The sequence below is a fragment of the Pinus tabuliformis genome, chromosome 7, assembly GCF_031772625.1.
Source record: "Pinus tabuliformis cultivar Carrire ecotype Pingquan chromosome 7, CPIR1, whole genome shotgun sequence".
In the NCBI taxonomy this organism is placed as follows: Eukaryota; Viridiplantae; Streptophyta; class Pinopsida; order Pinales; family Pinaceae; genus Pinus; species Pinus tabuliformis.
Window position 1 is genome coordinate 1,466,829,638 of NC_142293.1, and position 16,758 is coordinate 1,466,846,395.

Sequence of the window (16,758 nt, forward strand, 5' to 3'; positions counted from 1 at the left end):
ACATCACCTGTCAAACTTTGGACAAATATCTTCATTCTCACACTATTATCATCAATATCATAGCTTTCAAAGTAGTCCTGCATTTTCTTTGTATGCTGAAGGGCTGTGCAGGCACTTGTGCCATCAAAATAGGTTATTTTAGTCTGGTAATCTTGAGGCATAGCCCCGAGATTAGCAAGCAGCTGTAAGGGTGCATATCTGTTATCCATATTCACAGGGATAAGTGGAACAACAGGGATAAATGGAACAACTGGAACAACTGGAACAACTGGGATAATAGGAGTAGTAGTGGTAGTATGTGCAGTGAACACAGGTGTGGAAGAAGTGCTTGGAGAGTTGGATGAAGAACAAGGGGAACTAGGGGTTGAATGAAATAAAACTTTGATAGGGGTTGGAACACAACTTGTTTGAACTGCTTCAGGACTAGAATCAGCAAAATCCTCTTCTTGCTCTAATTTTCTGAGGTTCCTTGGGATTAAATTTGGATTTTCAAAAGCAGCTGGGGGATTTCGGTCTGGATTTGACCTTGTATAACGTGAAATATTATCTACAGCATTAAGAAGTAAACAACAGTTGGAAAATTCTTTCTTGGTTTGTGAAATTATCTGAGGATTTCCCCAGTGGAGTCGCCTTTATTATGTTATCACTCAGGTTGTCCCTTGGCTCCTTAAGGGATACGACCAAGGTAACCACAAACCAATCTTTGGGCTACTGGTCCTAGCCCACCAGCAGTCAGAGAGGGCTCTCTCTTTAGGATTTAGCTTTGTTGATGATGATTTTAGTCTAGCTATTGGGTTCAGGGGGTTTTGTTTGTGTTTTGGTGGGAAGGTGGGAAGGTGGGAAGGAGGATGCTTTCAAGCAGAGAGGCAATGCATAGTGTGGTAAGTTTCAAACCATTGGGCATGGAGTCATGGAGTAGGACTGCTGGTGCATTTTGTTGGTCACAAGAGAAAAGTATGGAGCAAGCTAGCTGCACATGAAACAACACTTAAGCTTAAAAGGATGGAATGAGGGTTAAGGAGTGAGAGGCAACAAAGAATCTCTCACTCAGCTTAACAAGGGGAAAGCGAATGAACTCTATCTAGGAACAATTAAGAATCCCTAGATAACTGTCAAACATGGTGAATCAGGGGAAATATGAGCCAAAAAGGAATCCATATTTACACCTGAATCGAGAGGAAAACATTAAGAAGCCACAGAAACTGAGCATAGAGTGCAGCAAAGCAAATTCTAAACCAATCCTTTGTTTTGTGACTTGTGCATATATGAAATTGAAATAACAGAGGTAAGAAACACTTATTGATTCATTTGGCAGCACAAGAATTCCATCATTCAGTCTTGAAAAACCATTAACAACATATCAAATAGTCCATTCTCCAAGCTTTTGGCAGTCTTTGGTTAAAGAAAACATATCAGGTGTTATAGAGCGAGTCTCTCTTGGAATGCATTAACCAACCAAGCAACAACCAACCCTTAAACAATGAATTAGGGTGGTTTATATAGAGAAGGATATCCAAAAATAACTATTACAGCCGACCTAAATAGGTCTGAGGGAAAATGAGTTGTTTTAACCTAATCTTATACTGAAATAAATGCAAGAAAATTTCTAAGTGCGCTGGGGGCAACCGCCTTCAAAATGAGTTAATTTGGTGCCCTTGGTGGCTCGATGCACTAATTCTGCAATAACTGTGCTTTGGGTTTTGATCCACAGATCTCAAGTAACTTTGATGTGCATTAACTGTGATTTGAGAGCCTTTAAATGGCTTTTACTCTTTTATTGACTTTGCTGGGGGGCTCTTTAACGTTCAGTTTCTTCGAGCCGCTGAAAAAATCTTCACTGATTCACTTTGCCGCATCCTAATACTCTTTGACATGAAATTTAGCTTTATCTACTCCTCTAGTACTCAAAAAATTGTTAGATCGCTCCTTTTTGGCTCTTTTAGGCAAAAATAAGTGCTGCAAACCTGTGCTGGACTGAGGCTTTCCATTTTGGCCCTTTTTTCTTAGCGATGCGCGATTAGCGCTAGGCGCTAATCGCACATCAAAAATTGCATCAGATTCTGAATCCAGGCTTCCTGAGCAGCGATTTCGCCTTTCGAGCCCTTTTCGGTAGTGACGTCAGAATGACATCAGCAGGTGGGACCCAGTACGGCTGATGACATGGCGGGGTGATGTGGCAGGGTGACGTGGTAGAGTGACGTGGTAGGGTGACGTGGTGCTTATGTCACGCAAAGCGGGGCGGTATGTGGTTTTATTGGACCACCTTCTGCACACAAGCGGTTTGGGAGGAGGGGGCTCCGCCATAGTCGAGAGGGTGACAGGTGGTGGGAGTACGACGAGAAAACCGCGTATCTCCCGGACGCTAACCATCGACAGGTTTGGAGGGGAAAAGACCTGCCCACCGTAGATCTCGGGCGCAGGCGATCTGACGGCTGGCAGAACAAATGAGGCGGTGGAGGGATAAGGGACGGGGCCCGCGGCTCCTTTGTTAATTATTTAATTCGGCGGGGGGGGAACTATAGGAAAGTGGGTTTATGGGATTATATGCGGGCGAGGTAGATATTTACAGGAAACACTTTAGGATAAGGGCGGAACATGGGTGTTGTACGGTTAGGGTTAAGGGGGAATGATTATTAGTCTGACCAGATGTCAGACTAACTCCAGTTAGGACGCAGATGGGTTAGTAGGAGCCCTAGATGGACTACTACCTCCCAGACTTAGATAAATATGGCTATAGTGCCAAGGAGGGGTTATTTAATATTTTTGGGATTTTATATATTTTTGCATAGTAGGGGATAGGGAAATGATTTAGGGAGCTAAATAATAGAGTTAGGAGTTAATATGAAAATGACCAGAAAGCGCTAAGTATGTGGATCTTAGGCTATCAAGGGGAGAAAGTGACTCATAGAGGAAGAATGGAAAATCCTTGAGTGGAGCAGATCTTCACTAAGGCAAATGATATGGAAAATGATGAATCTAAGAGGTATCAAGCAGATCTTCACCTCTTTGGGGAAAGTTAGTGATTGATTTGGGGAAAGAAGAAGAAGGGGAGTTAGGCATGCTTTGCTTGATCTGATCGAATTGAAAAAGTGCCTCAAAAACTATGATCTGAATAATTATAACACTCAAAAGCATGAAATGGTTCACATAGCTTGACTTTGCAACCACAAAACTACTTACCCAGCCTACTTACCTAGCATTTTTTCTTCTTTTGGTTTGGGTGCACTTGAACTAGCAAACCTAGCTTTTCATTCTTTTCTTTTTTTCTGTCCTCCTATCTACATCTAGACTTATTTCATCCAGGGGCTCAGATTAAGCTGTTGAGCACCCTTGTTTCTCTACCTATCTACAAATCTGCTAAGATTAAGCTGTTTGGACAGATAATGATTCTCTATATTCTACAACAGGAAATTGAAACCTAGGGAGGCTAAGATTAAGCTGTTTGGGCTTCCCTTTAACTGAAAAATTCTTCAAAAATGGAATAACTCATCAAAATTAGAATATAGCAGTGGCATTTAGACTAGCACACTTTCATGGCCTCTTCTTTGGCCTCTTTTGGAAATATGGAGCATTGCAACATGCAAAGAATGACATATTTGGCATGTAAAAATGTCAATCATGAAATATGAACACCTGTTGCAACAGGAGGCCAACAGTGGTCCACTTGGGGATGGCTTTTCCTCGTGAAAAGCCAAGAACAGCAGGTCAGACTGCCTTGATCTTCTATTGTTGCTGTGGACTAGAAACACTTCTTTGTGTTGGCTGTTGGATAATTGAAACTTTGGAATAAGAACAACACTTTCCCTCAAGTGAATTGCTTTGAACTATGAAGCACTGCCTGCTTTCTTCTGCGTTCTTGATATTATATATAATGTTGCTTGAGCACTGCCCTTTGAAATTGCCTCAAAACATGGATCAAAACTGATGCGCTTCCCTTATTTTTGCTTTGACCAAGGGTGTTGATGTAAACTGAAACTCCTCCTCTGTTTGATACTTTTGACTAAAGACTGCAAACAACACCCTTTTGCTGAGATTAATGTAATGACAAAGATCTAAATTTGAGAACTTGCTTTGTCTATGTCTTCAGAATTTTGGTGTTGCTCTTCTAACAATTGGATTGGTGTACATAAATAAAACAAGGTGCTGATATATACAAACATTTATGTACAAAGAGATATATCTAAAGCTACATTTTGTTCAGCAAAAGGGATCATGATAATTCTTTAACATTCAGCCACTAATAGGGCCTTCTTCAGTTGTGCTGCCATCTGTAGATTTGAGGAAATATGTGTTATTACCTTGCACAACACTGATAACAAATGGGTCTCTCCATAGAAAATCAAATTTTGCATGTTTGCCCTTGTGGTCCCACCTTAGAACTTTGTTGCCAACATAAAAATCCTCAGCCTTAGCTCTCTTATCAAACATCTTTTTGAGTTTTTCTTGCAAAATTTGAGCTCTGTCATAGACCTGTTCTCTTGTTTGCTGAAGATGAATAGTCTGATTAATTCTTCTTTGAATGTCATTTGGTTCAGCCTGAATCTCCTGTAAAAGTTTGATAGTAGGAATGCCCAGGGATGAAGGAAATTTTGCCTCCATGCCATATATTGATTCATAAGGGCTCATCCCAATGGATCTCTTGCTTGAAAGTCTGTCTGCCCATAGGGCATTTGTGAGCTTCCTATGCTAGTTCTTTTTGTTTTCTTCTAATATCTTCTTGATAATACTGATCAGACTCTTATTGGATGACTCGGCCAGGCCATTACCTTGAGGGTAATAGGCTGTAGAGTGGCCCAAGGTGATGTGAAATTTATGGCAGAAATTGATCATCTTTTTGGATTTGAAGGTAGCGGCATTGTCAGTGATGATTTTCTCAGGGAAGCCAAATCTAGAAAGGATATTGCACTCAAGGAATTGGATAATGGTGGAGTCATTGGCCTGCCTACATGGGATGGCTTCAACCCACTTGGTGAAATAGTCGGTGGATGTTAGGATCCACTTGTGCTGGCCTAAGGAAGAGGGATGGATTTCTCCAATGAAGTCAAGACCCCATTGTTGAAAAGGTTTCTCGGTTGAAATGGGTTTAAGGGGAAAAGGCAACAACTTTCTTTTGCCCTCAAAGATTTGGCAATTGTGGCATGAGGTGGCAAACTTCTTTACATCTGCAAACAAAGAGGGCCAATAGAAACCAGCCCTTAAAATCTTATCAGCAGTTGAATTCCAATATAAATGTCCTCCACAGTCCTCTGCATGGAATTCTTTCATGACATTGTTAGTTTCATGCATAGTCAAGAAATTAAGCAATATGCCTTCATGATTTTTCCAAAATAATGCACCATCTAAAACACAAAACTTTAAAGCCTTCATTTTCAAAAATATTTTCTTGGTTCTGGACAATCCTGGGGGAGCACACAGGTTTAACAGTACAAAGAAAATATCAGCATACCATGGGGATTGCAAAAAGGTCTCATTGATCTATGGAGTCGCTAGCTCCTGTTCATTGTCCAGTTGGTTAATGTCTAAGGCCTGAAAATTTGTTTCGGACATCAGTTTGGCTAAAACGTGTCCCTTTATCAGCTTGGTTGGCTTTATTTCTATGTCATATTCAAGAATGTTGGCAATCCACTTGCCTCTTTTGCCTTCTAACCCCTCTTGGGTTAATATGTCTTTTACAACAGCATTTGGCACATAAGAAATCACGTGTGAATATAAAATATAAATTCTAAAGTCTTTGATAGCCTTAACAAGGGCATAGGTCTGCTTCTCCATGATTTGGTACTTCAGGGGTGCATCTGTTAAGGCTCGGCTAAAAAATGCAATTGGCTTTTCATTTCCTTGATCATACTTTTGCAAAAGTACAACAGCTATGGTTGTTCAGATGCAAAAGAAAAAATGATGAAATCTTTGTCAAATTGTGGACTTTTGAGGACAGGGGCTTGGGTTAAGGTAGTTTTGATACTCTCAAATGCTTACTTGGTTTCAAGAGACCATTTTACCTTGGCATCCTTTTTTAACATGTTGCTTAACAATATTATTAGTTCAGCTAGATTTGGGATAAATCTCCTTAGGAAATTGATCTTTCCAAGGAATGCTTGCAACTCTTTGATGTTTCTCAGATAAGGAATTTGTAAAATGGCTTGGATCCTTTCAGGATCAATTCTGATCCCATCTTTTGAGACGATATGGCCAAGTAATTTGCCTTATTCTAGGCCGAAGAGGGACTTCTTGGGATTCAAGGAAATGCCATATTTCCTACATTTCATGAATATTTGCCTAAGGTGCTTGAGGTGCTCTTGATCAGATTTGGAGAAAGGGGTTAAGTCATCAAGGTAAACAACTAGGAAATCATGGATTTCCTTGGCAAATGCAATGTCCATGGCCCTTTGAAAGGTTGCACTAGTGTTTTTTATGCCGAAAGTCATTTTAACATATTTAAATGTTCCCCAGGGTGTAGTGAAGGCTGTCTTGTCTTGGTCATCCAGGTGAAAAAGTATTTGATTGAAACCTGAAATTCCATCTAGTAGAGAGATTCTAGATGACCCTACTACTCTTTGCAGAATGTGGTCCATTTTTGGCAGTGGGTAGTGGTCTTTTAGGGAGACTTGGTTTAAATTTCTTAGGTCTACACATAGTCTAATCTCACCTATCTTCTTTCTTGTGGGAACAAGATTGGATACCCATTCAGAAAACCTGGTGGGTGCTATGATACCCGCTTCAAACATCTTCTTTACCTCCTTCTCAATCAGGGGAAGAAGCATAGGGTTAATTCTTCTAAGTTTTTGTTTGAAGGGATTTTGGTTTGGTTTTAAGGGAATGGTGTGTTGGATCACTGAGGTGTCATAGGACTTCAAGTCCTCATAACTCCAAGAAAATACATCTTGGAATTCTTTGAACAAATTGACATATTTGGGCTTTTGATCATGTGGTAGATTTTTGGACAATTTGATCATTTTGGGCTTCTTTGTTGTCCCAATGTTGTGTTCTTCTATAGCAATGTTTATGGGCTGCATTTTTGGCTTTTTGGGAATGTCATTTTCATCAAACATGTCTTCTAATGGAGTGAGGCGAGTAGGGAGAAAATATCTTCGAGATCCTCTGTTTTGGCTATTTCTTCCAAATGCATCTGTTTCAACTCTTCTATGTTTGGATTGTCAAAAATAGTTGGGTGTAGGATTTGTTTTGCTGTTGCAGCTATTACAGCCTGCTTATTTTCATTTGTTTGTTGTTGGGAATCATCCATCATAGCATCTATGTCAATGTTAATATTTGAGAATTCATGCTCAAGAGTGAGGAAATTGTTAATCTGTTCATTGCTTTCAAACACTTGCCAATATTTAACATTATTTGGGACAACAGGCCTATGTTTTATCTTAGCAGTGAAATGGTGATTTGGCTCAAAGGGAAGCTTGCATGTACTAGCAAAAGTGGCTAGGATGTGTGCATGAATGTTATGATTTCTAGAAATCTTGGCAAGCTTGGATTCAGTGAATGCATTGAGTATATTAGTGGCAGCAGTCCTATAGGCCCTCATTCTATTGTCATTAGTAACAAAGTTACCTTTCATTTGTTGTATGATTAAATCGGAGTCACCTAGAATGGATACTTTTGCAGCTCCTAGAGCCTTGAGAAGCTTAAGGCCTAAAGGGAGAGCCTCATACTCTGCCATGTTGTTGGTGCATTTGAAGTTTAGTCTGTAGGCATGGCCTTCTGCATGATTATTATGTGTATTGTGAATCCATACACATGCCCCTACTCCTAACCTATTAACAGAACCATAAAACTCTAAATACCATGTGATTTCTTGCTTGTGGTTAGTATTAAGAGTTTCAATCATTTCAGGATTGGGCAGATGTGAGTTTTCTATTTGGGGAAGTTTTTCTTGCATGCTGGTTGCATTGGATGTTGTGACAGTTTCTAGGGTTTGGGCAACCGATTCCTCATTTATGCATGTTTCTTGTTCTAAAACCAAAGGCTTATCATCAGTTGGAGGACTTGTTTCATCATTAAACAAAATAAAAGAATCCATATCAGAATAGATTGAATAGATAGGAAATTTTTGGGGCTTTTCCTCACTACTTACCACATACTTCATCAATGTTTCTCTATACAGTCTCTTTGGCTGCCCAAAGACTGAAATGGTGGCATAAGAGAGGTCTAATTGGAGAGATCCTTGGATTTTTGCTCCACATGATCTTGACAGGAGCATGCCATACTTTGGCGGAATGTCAGCAACCACTACGTCCATTAGGATTGTCTTGTTGGGAAATTGGACTAAAGACACACAAAGATCTTTGATTAAGCCTAAACACTTCACCTGACTTGAGTCAAAGGAGAATAGATATTTGTAGGGTCTTGTTATGTCAAGGTTTAGCTTTTCCATTACAACTTTGGGCATAAGGTTGTGTGAGGCTCCTGAATCAAACATGGCATTGTGCAATTTTTTTTTGTGTATGTGCAAACTGACATAAAAAGGTAGAACAGATCCATATGTTGATTTTCCATTAAATTCTGGACCAAAAAGTAGGTCAGGGGTATCATCTAAAATATTTACATCATCCTTGACCTCTCGCATTTGAAGTGATCTTTGAATTTGCTGCCTATAAACATCATGCTTGGCAAGTTCTGAGAGGGGGATGGATATCTTAAGCTTGCCAATCTCTGCTTCTAAGTTAAATGGTTTTTCCAATGGAATCTTTATGTTGGCAGTAGTAGATTTCTCCTTTTCAAGTGCATTCTCTGCAGTTTCCTTTTGATTATCAGCGTTGTGGTGAATGATACCTTGCAGTATTTATTTTTTAGGAAGGCTTTTAGGAGTGTTGTTCAAATATTCTTTTGAGGAAGAAGGAGGCAGAGGCTGATCAATAGAAGGCTGCGTGTCTGTTATGTCCTCTATAGTCACTTGATGCGGGTTTGGGATAGTTTTGTCAGCAGGTTCTGTTATAATAGCCTTGCCTCTAATCTTGTTGGGCTGTTTGCCCTCCTTTGGTTTGCTAGGTTCAAGAATATCAATGGTTCTAGTTCTCATCTTATATTGTTTGTGGACCTCATACACAGCTGAATCATAACCTTGTTTAAAGTCAAAAGACTCACCAGACTTAGTCTGAAATTGATTAAAGTCATGCTCATCTTGGTCTTCTTGGGCTATAAAAATACGTTGCTCACCCTTCAAATCTATTGAGTTCATGTGAGTGTCCTTTGTTGGCTCACTAGATGTAGATGCTTCTGTGTAGTTTTGTTGGAAAGGAGGCCTAATATCATGATCTGGGCTAGACGTTCCAACGTTTGGGTTTTGATTCTTTCTGAAATTTGGGTTCCTTATGGTATTTGGTTGTTGTCCTTCCCATGATGATTTCCTCTCAACACTTTCTACTCTGTCTCCTAGTCTATGCATGCCATTGATAATAACATCTGGCTTTTGATCTAAGGCTGAGGGTTCTTCCTTAAAGGTGGTTCTTCTCTCCATTCTAGCTCCGTTTCTTTTGGCAATTAGATTTTCCTCCACAGTGATAGCCACATTTTGTATTTCGGCAAGGCTATTAGGGGCTCTTTCTTTTAATTGGTAGGCCATATCTGGGTCGAATCCATCAGGGAATTTGTACAAGGCAAAGTGAGGTGGGGGCCTTAAATTCTGTGGTATTGCATTATAAACATTATTGAATCTTGCACAATAGTCCAAAATAGTCTCTTGAGGGCCTCTTTTGATTGTATCATATTCAACTAGTATGTGCAAGGGGTCTTTCTTTTTCTCCCATCTGTTGATAAATGACTGATATAAGGCTTCCGGGTCTGCTATGGAATTGGGTGTGAGTGCTCTAAACCAAGTCCTGACATCACCTGTCAAACTTTTGACAAATATCTTCATTCTCACAATATTATCATCAATCTCATAGCTTTCAAAGTAGTCCTGCATTTTCTTTGTATGCTGAAGGGCTGTGCAGGCACTTGTGCCATCAAAATAGGTTATTTTAGTCTGGTAATCCTGAGGCATAGCCCCGGGATTAGCAGGCAGCTGTAAAGGTGCATATCTATTAGCCATATTCACAGGGATAAGTGGAACAACAGGGATAAATGGAACAACTGGAACAACTGGGATAATAGGAGTAGTAGTGGTAGTATGTGTAGTGAACGCATGTGTGGAAGAAGTGCTTGGAGAGTTGGATGAAGAACAAGGGGAACTAGGGGTTGAACAAAATAAAAGTTTGACAGGGGTTGGAACACAGCTTGTTTGAACTGCTTCAGGACTAGAATCAGCAAAATCCTCTTTTTGGTCTAATTTTCTGATGTTCCTTTGGATTAAATTCAGATTTTCAAAAGCAGCTGGGGGATTTGGGTCTGGATTTGACCTTGTATAACGTGAACTCTTCTTGGGAGCCAGCTTCTAGCTTGTTTTTTGGGGATTTTTCTCAGAATAATTGTGGTTTAGAAAAGACTGAGCAAATTTGGAAACCACTGTTTAGGGCTTAAGACCGAATAAAGATTGACTGAAGCAGCTTTTATATACTCCTGCAAATGCAAAGCAAAAGCAGTTTCCAAGGCTTCCTGGCTGTCATTCAGACTTTATCTGCAACATTAAGAAGTAAACAACAGTTGGAAAATTCTTTCTTGGTTTGTGAAATTATCTGAGGATTTCCCCAGTGGAGTCGCCTTTATTATGTTATCACTCAGGTTGTCCCTTGGCTCCTTAAGGGATATGGCCAAGGTAACCACAAACCAATCTTTGGGCTACTGGTCCTAGCCCACCAGCAGTCAGAGAGGGCTCTCTCTTTAGGATTTAGCTTTGTTGATGATGATTTTAGGCTAGCTATTGGGTTCAGGGGGTTTTGTTTGTGTTTTGGTGGGAAGGTGGGAAGGTGGGAAGGAGGATGCTTTCAAGCAGAGAGGCAATGCATAGTGTGGTAAGTTTCAAACCATTGGGCATGGAGTCATGGAGTAGGACTGCTGGTGCATTTTCTTGGTCACAAGAGAAAAGTATGGAGCAAGCTAGCTGCACATGAAACAACACTTAAGCTTAAAAGGATGGAATGAGGGTTAAGGAGTGAGAGGCAACAAAGAATCTCTCACTCAGCTTAACAAGGGGAAAGCGAATGAACTCTATCTAGGAACAATTAAGAATCCCTAGATAACTGTCAAACATGGTGAATAAGGGGAAATATGAGCCAAAAAGGAATCAATATTTATGCCTAAATCAAGAGGAAAACATTAAGAAGCCACAGAAACTGAGCATAGAGTGCAGCAAAGCAAATTCTAAACCAATCCTTTGTTTTGTGACTTGTGCATATATGAAATTGAAATAACAGAGGTAAGAAACACTTATTGATTCATTTGGCAGCACAAGAATTCCATCATTCAGTCTTGAAAAACCATTAACAACATATCAAACAATCCATTCTCCAAGCTTTTAGCAGTCTTTGGTTAAAGAAAACATATCAGGTGTTATAGAGCGAGTCTCTCTTGGAATGCATTAACCAACAAAGCAACAACCAACCCTTAAACAATGAATCAGGGTGGTTTATATAGAGAAAGATATCCAAAAATAACTATTACAACCGACCTAAACAGGTCTGAGGGAAAATGAGTTGTTTTAACCTAATCTTATCTTGAAATAAATGCAAGAAAATATCTAAGTGCGCTGGGGGAAACCGCCTTCAAAATGAGTTAATTTGGTGCCCTTGGTGGCTCGATGCAATGCTTCTGCAATAACTGTGCTTTGGGTTTTGATCCACTGATCTCATGTGACTTTGATGTGCATTAACTGTGATTTGAGAGCCTTTAAATGGATTTTAATGTTTTATTGACTTTGCTGGGGGGCTCTTTAATGTTCAATCTGCTTCGAGCCACTGAAAAAATCTTCACTGATACTCTTTGCCACATCCTGATACTCTTTGACATGAAATTTAGCTTTATCTGCTCCTCTGGTACTCAAAAAATTGTTAAATCACTCCTTTTTGGCTCTTTCAGGCAAAAATAAGTGTTGCAAACCTATGCTGGACTGAGGCTTTCCATTTTGGCCCTTTTCTCTTAGCGATGCGTGACTAGCGCTAATCGCGCATCAAAAATTGCCTCAGATTTTGAATCCGGGCTTCCCGAGCAACGATTTTGCCCTTCGCGCCCTTTTCGGTAGTGACGTCAACATCACGTCAACAGGTGGGACCGAGTACAGTGGATGACGTGGCGGGGTGACGTGGTAGGGTGACATGGCGGGGTGACGTGGTAGGGTGACATGGCAGGGTGACGTGGTGCTTACGTCATGCAAAGGGGGGCAGTATGTGGTTTTATCGCACCACCTTCTGCGCACAGGTGGTTTGGGAGGAGGGGGCTCCGCCACAGTCGAGAGGGTGACACGTGGCGGGAGTAAAACAGGAAAACTGCACATCTCTCGGACGCTAACCATCGACAGGTTCGGTGGGGAAAAGTCCCGCCCACCATAGATCTTAGGCGCGGGCGATCGGACGACTGGCAGAACAGATGAGGCAGTGGAGGGATAAGGGACAGGGCCCACGACGCCTTTGTTAATTATTTAATTCGGTGGGGGGGGGGACTTTAGGCAAGTGGGTTTATGGTATTATATGCGGGCGGGATAGATATTTACAGGAAAAATTTTAGGATAAGGGCGGAACATGGGTGTTGTAGGGTTAGGGTTAAGGGGGAATGGTTTAAAAGTCTGACCAGATGTCAGAATAACTCCAGTTAGAACACGGATGGGTTAGTAGGAGCCCCAGATGAACTACTACCTCCCAGACTTAGATAAATATGGCTATAGTGCCAAGGAGGGGTTATTTAATATTTTTGGGATTTTATATATTTTTGCATAGTAGGGGATAGGGAAATGAATTAGGGAGCTAAATAATAGAGTTAGGAGTTAATATGAAAATGACCAGAAAGAGCTAAGTATGTGGATCTTAGCTATCAAGGGGAGAAAGTGACTCATAGAGGAAGAATGGACAATCCTTGAGTGGAGCAGATCTTCACCAAGGCAAATGATATGGAAAATGATGAATCTAAGAGGTATCAAGTAGATCTTGACCTCTTTGGGGAAAGTTAGTGATTGATTTGGGAAAGAGGAAGAAGGGGTGTTAGGCATGCTTTGCTTGATCTGATCGAATTGAAAAAGTGCCTCAAAAACTGTGATCTGAATAATTATAACACTTGAAAACATGAAATGGATCACATAGCTTGACTCTGCAACCACAAAACTACTTACCCAACCTACTTACCTAGCATTTATTCTTCTTTTGGTTTGGGTGCTCTTGAACTAGCAAACCCAGCTTTTCATTCTTTTCTTTTTTGCTGTCCTCCCATCTACATCTACACTTATTTCATCCAGGGGCTCAGATTAAGCTGTTGAGCACCCTTGTTTCTCTACCTACCTACAAATCTGCCAAGATTAAGCTGTTTGGACAGATAATGATTCTCTATATTCTACAACAGGAAATTGAAACCTAGGGAGGCCAAGATTAAGTTGTTTGGCCTTCCCTTTAACGGAAAAATTCTTCAAACATGGAATAACTCATCAAAATTAGAATACAGCAGTGGCATTTAGACTAGCACACTTTCATGGTCTCTTCTTTGTCCTCTTTTGGAAATATGGAGCATTGTAGCATGCAAAGAATGACATATTTGGTATGTAAAAATGTCAATCATGAAATATGAACACCTATTGGAACAGGAGGCCAACAGGGCTGATGCCCAAAGGGCCAGTAGTGTAGCGATTTGTTTGGCTAGATAACTCCGAACCTGGGTTAGGCCCCCATAAACCAACACACACATACCACTATGTATGTCATATATCATCATGCACTTCATGCATCCATACCCGTACCATATGTACCGTTTGTACACAATACCACCTCTACACATGTACCCAATATCAATGCCCATAGCATAACCTACATGACATACTTCATCCACATGTTTTCAACCATGTTAGTATTATGCCAAAAATTCCTTCATTTATTCATATTACCTTTAGGCAAGTTCAATCAAATCATGCTCAGTTTACTGATTGGAGAATAAGGAGTTTCATGAACCTATTTAACTTCTGCAATGAGTGAATAAATTTATTTCAAAGTATTTAAGTGATTTTATTGAGAAAATCATTTTCATGTGTCTTGTGGTTGCAGTACAATGTCAGAAAAATAGTACCATAGAGGTAATCATGCATACTACAACTTTATCATACCCATAAATTTGAGTTTTGGGATTAAATCTGTCACTTAGACAAGGTTTTAACAACAATGGAATATGACCTCTGCTTAATCATAAAGCAGACTATTGACTATGATAGTTAGTCTAGTATGGACTTCAATGTTATATTTGAAGTCTAATAACAACCTTAACTTTGTCTTTAACCAAGAAAATAATCATTTGGTACTCAAAAGTACTCCACACTTAAACTAATCATGTCATATGATTTACTATTTCTCTTTTTACACTTCTTCCAACACCTTGTTGGCCATGAATAATTTGAGGTATGTCTAAAAGAAATTGAACAATCATTATGAAAATACATGCATTTCCCATACATGAGTTATAAATGAAGGTTACAATATTCTCAACTCCACACCCTCCAAGTTTTTAGGCACTATGGGTACCAAGGTGTGAACTTAGGTCATTTACATGTTTACACCTCACCTTAAACATTAAATCACCTATAAAAAGCAAGAGAATATAACTCATTTATCAATTTTCAAATTCATCCCGCGTCATTTATGCAATACTTGTTATGTTGTCCTATTCAAAACCAGACAACACTATTAATGAAATCTAACAGGCAACCTTATTCAATATTGTTTGATAGGGAATAGTGGTATAAAATATGAATTTCGTATTATACGAATGTCCATTTATTTGAATATATTTCTAGATACCCAATATCTTTGTGCAATCCTGGTTACCATTGCCACTTATCCATCATCTTCTTAATTTAACAACAAGTTATTGCATGATTTGTTATCCTCTTCCTTCCTTGTCTAGAACATTTATATGTTCCATTTTACTTTATGCATGCATTATTTTACTACTAGCCTAAGATCCTTTGATTATCATACGATTTATTAATGCGAAACCCTTTGGTTTACCAAATATTGGTGTTTTAATTCAAACAAGTCATGTTCCAATCTAGTGTACAATTCCTATTAGTCATTAGGCTTATCTGAATTGCTCTAATGCATGAAGAACCAACATATCTAACTTGCAATTATACTTTATTCATATAAAGTAGAAATACACTCATCATTTTTACCTTATCACTTTCCACAAGAAGTACATTTGTAATATCTTCAATCATTCTACTGGAAACATCTTTTTGAAAGGTTCTTAAAAGCCCATTTATATCTGGATGGATATGTATATTAAGGTGGTGAAGTTTGAGGTTACAAATTTTTGCACAATAGAATTTGAGTTTGAATAATTGACACTTGTGAATGTGCCCTTGAAGCTGTATTTAATATTATTTGACTACTATTAATTGAGAAGCACTAGGAGTTGCTTTTACACTCCTACTATGTACTTATACCAGATGTACTATTGGGTTACAGTCCGTTGACCTTCTTATTAAGTCATACATTATCATGCATACACTGAGTTGTATTACATGTGTGCATACACTTCACAACTCTAACCCTAGCTCGATCTAGCTACCTCTTACACCTCTTAGTTATAATTATTTAGATGTTTATTTACTCAAAAGGAACTTGTAGGTTCCAAAGTATGCATGTCTAATTAAATATGCATGTTGCTATTGAATATCTGAATATTGACCTAGTGAGATTTAGTTCCTTTCAGTAGTATATATTTGAAGCGTTTTCCCCTTAAGGGTGAATTTAAACAGTTCAACTAGTGGCAACCCGCATCCAAAAATGAACTCTATCATTACATGTATATGCACACAAATATTAATTTGAAAGAAAATTTTAGAAATATGTAGTCTCATACCATTTATAGAGACTTGTCTTAATGATATTCCATGGGAAAATTTCATGAAGATATATCATTAAATAAAACCTTTAGAATTTGTTCCAGGATGGAACCCACTTAATTAACCATCAACTTCTGTTAATGTTCATATTATGTCATGAACTTCTTTCCTGATGATTTATTTAATTTCCATTTGTATATGTTTATTTTTTATTTTCTTACTCATGTTGGCCATGATCTATGGAAATAAAAACACTTGACACTTTATCTATTTTTGTTTACTGGTTACCTCCTAAGAGTTCAACATTTCTTCCCTTCAAATTCATCCTTTCCTAAGATCCTTACAAGTATAAACTTAATTCTATTAAGCTATGTCCTTGCATAAACTATGCATAGAAATTGTACAACTCATACTTTCAATTTTAATATGAGCAATTAATATTATGAAAATATGGAAAAAGAAACCTATTGGCATGCCATGAAACATGGGATTCAATTTTCCTTATCTGCATTCATATTTATAAAACAGGCCGACCACACCACAAAAACCCATCTTCCACCCTTTACAATATTGCATAATATTTTGTTCCAATATAACCTTACAAGGTTTCTCATCCCCGTAATGATACTATAGCTTAGATTGAGAATTTCAATCTAAAGTGCAAGTATTAAATCCAACCTTTCTCATTCATCAAACTCTACTAACATTTGTTCTATCATGTTTAATGTGGCGTGCATCAATTTTTATACTAGCATTTGCATCAGATGTTGCAAAGAAAACGCCGTAAGGCATAAAGTGCGGAAATCCATTATCCATGTAGTGTGTGCATTATTCAACAAGGT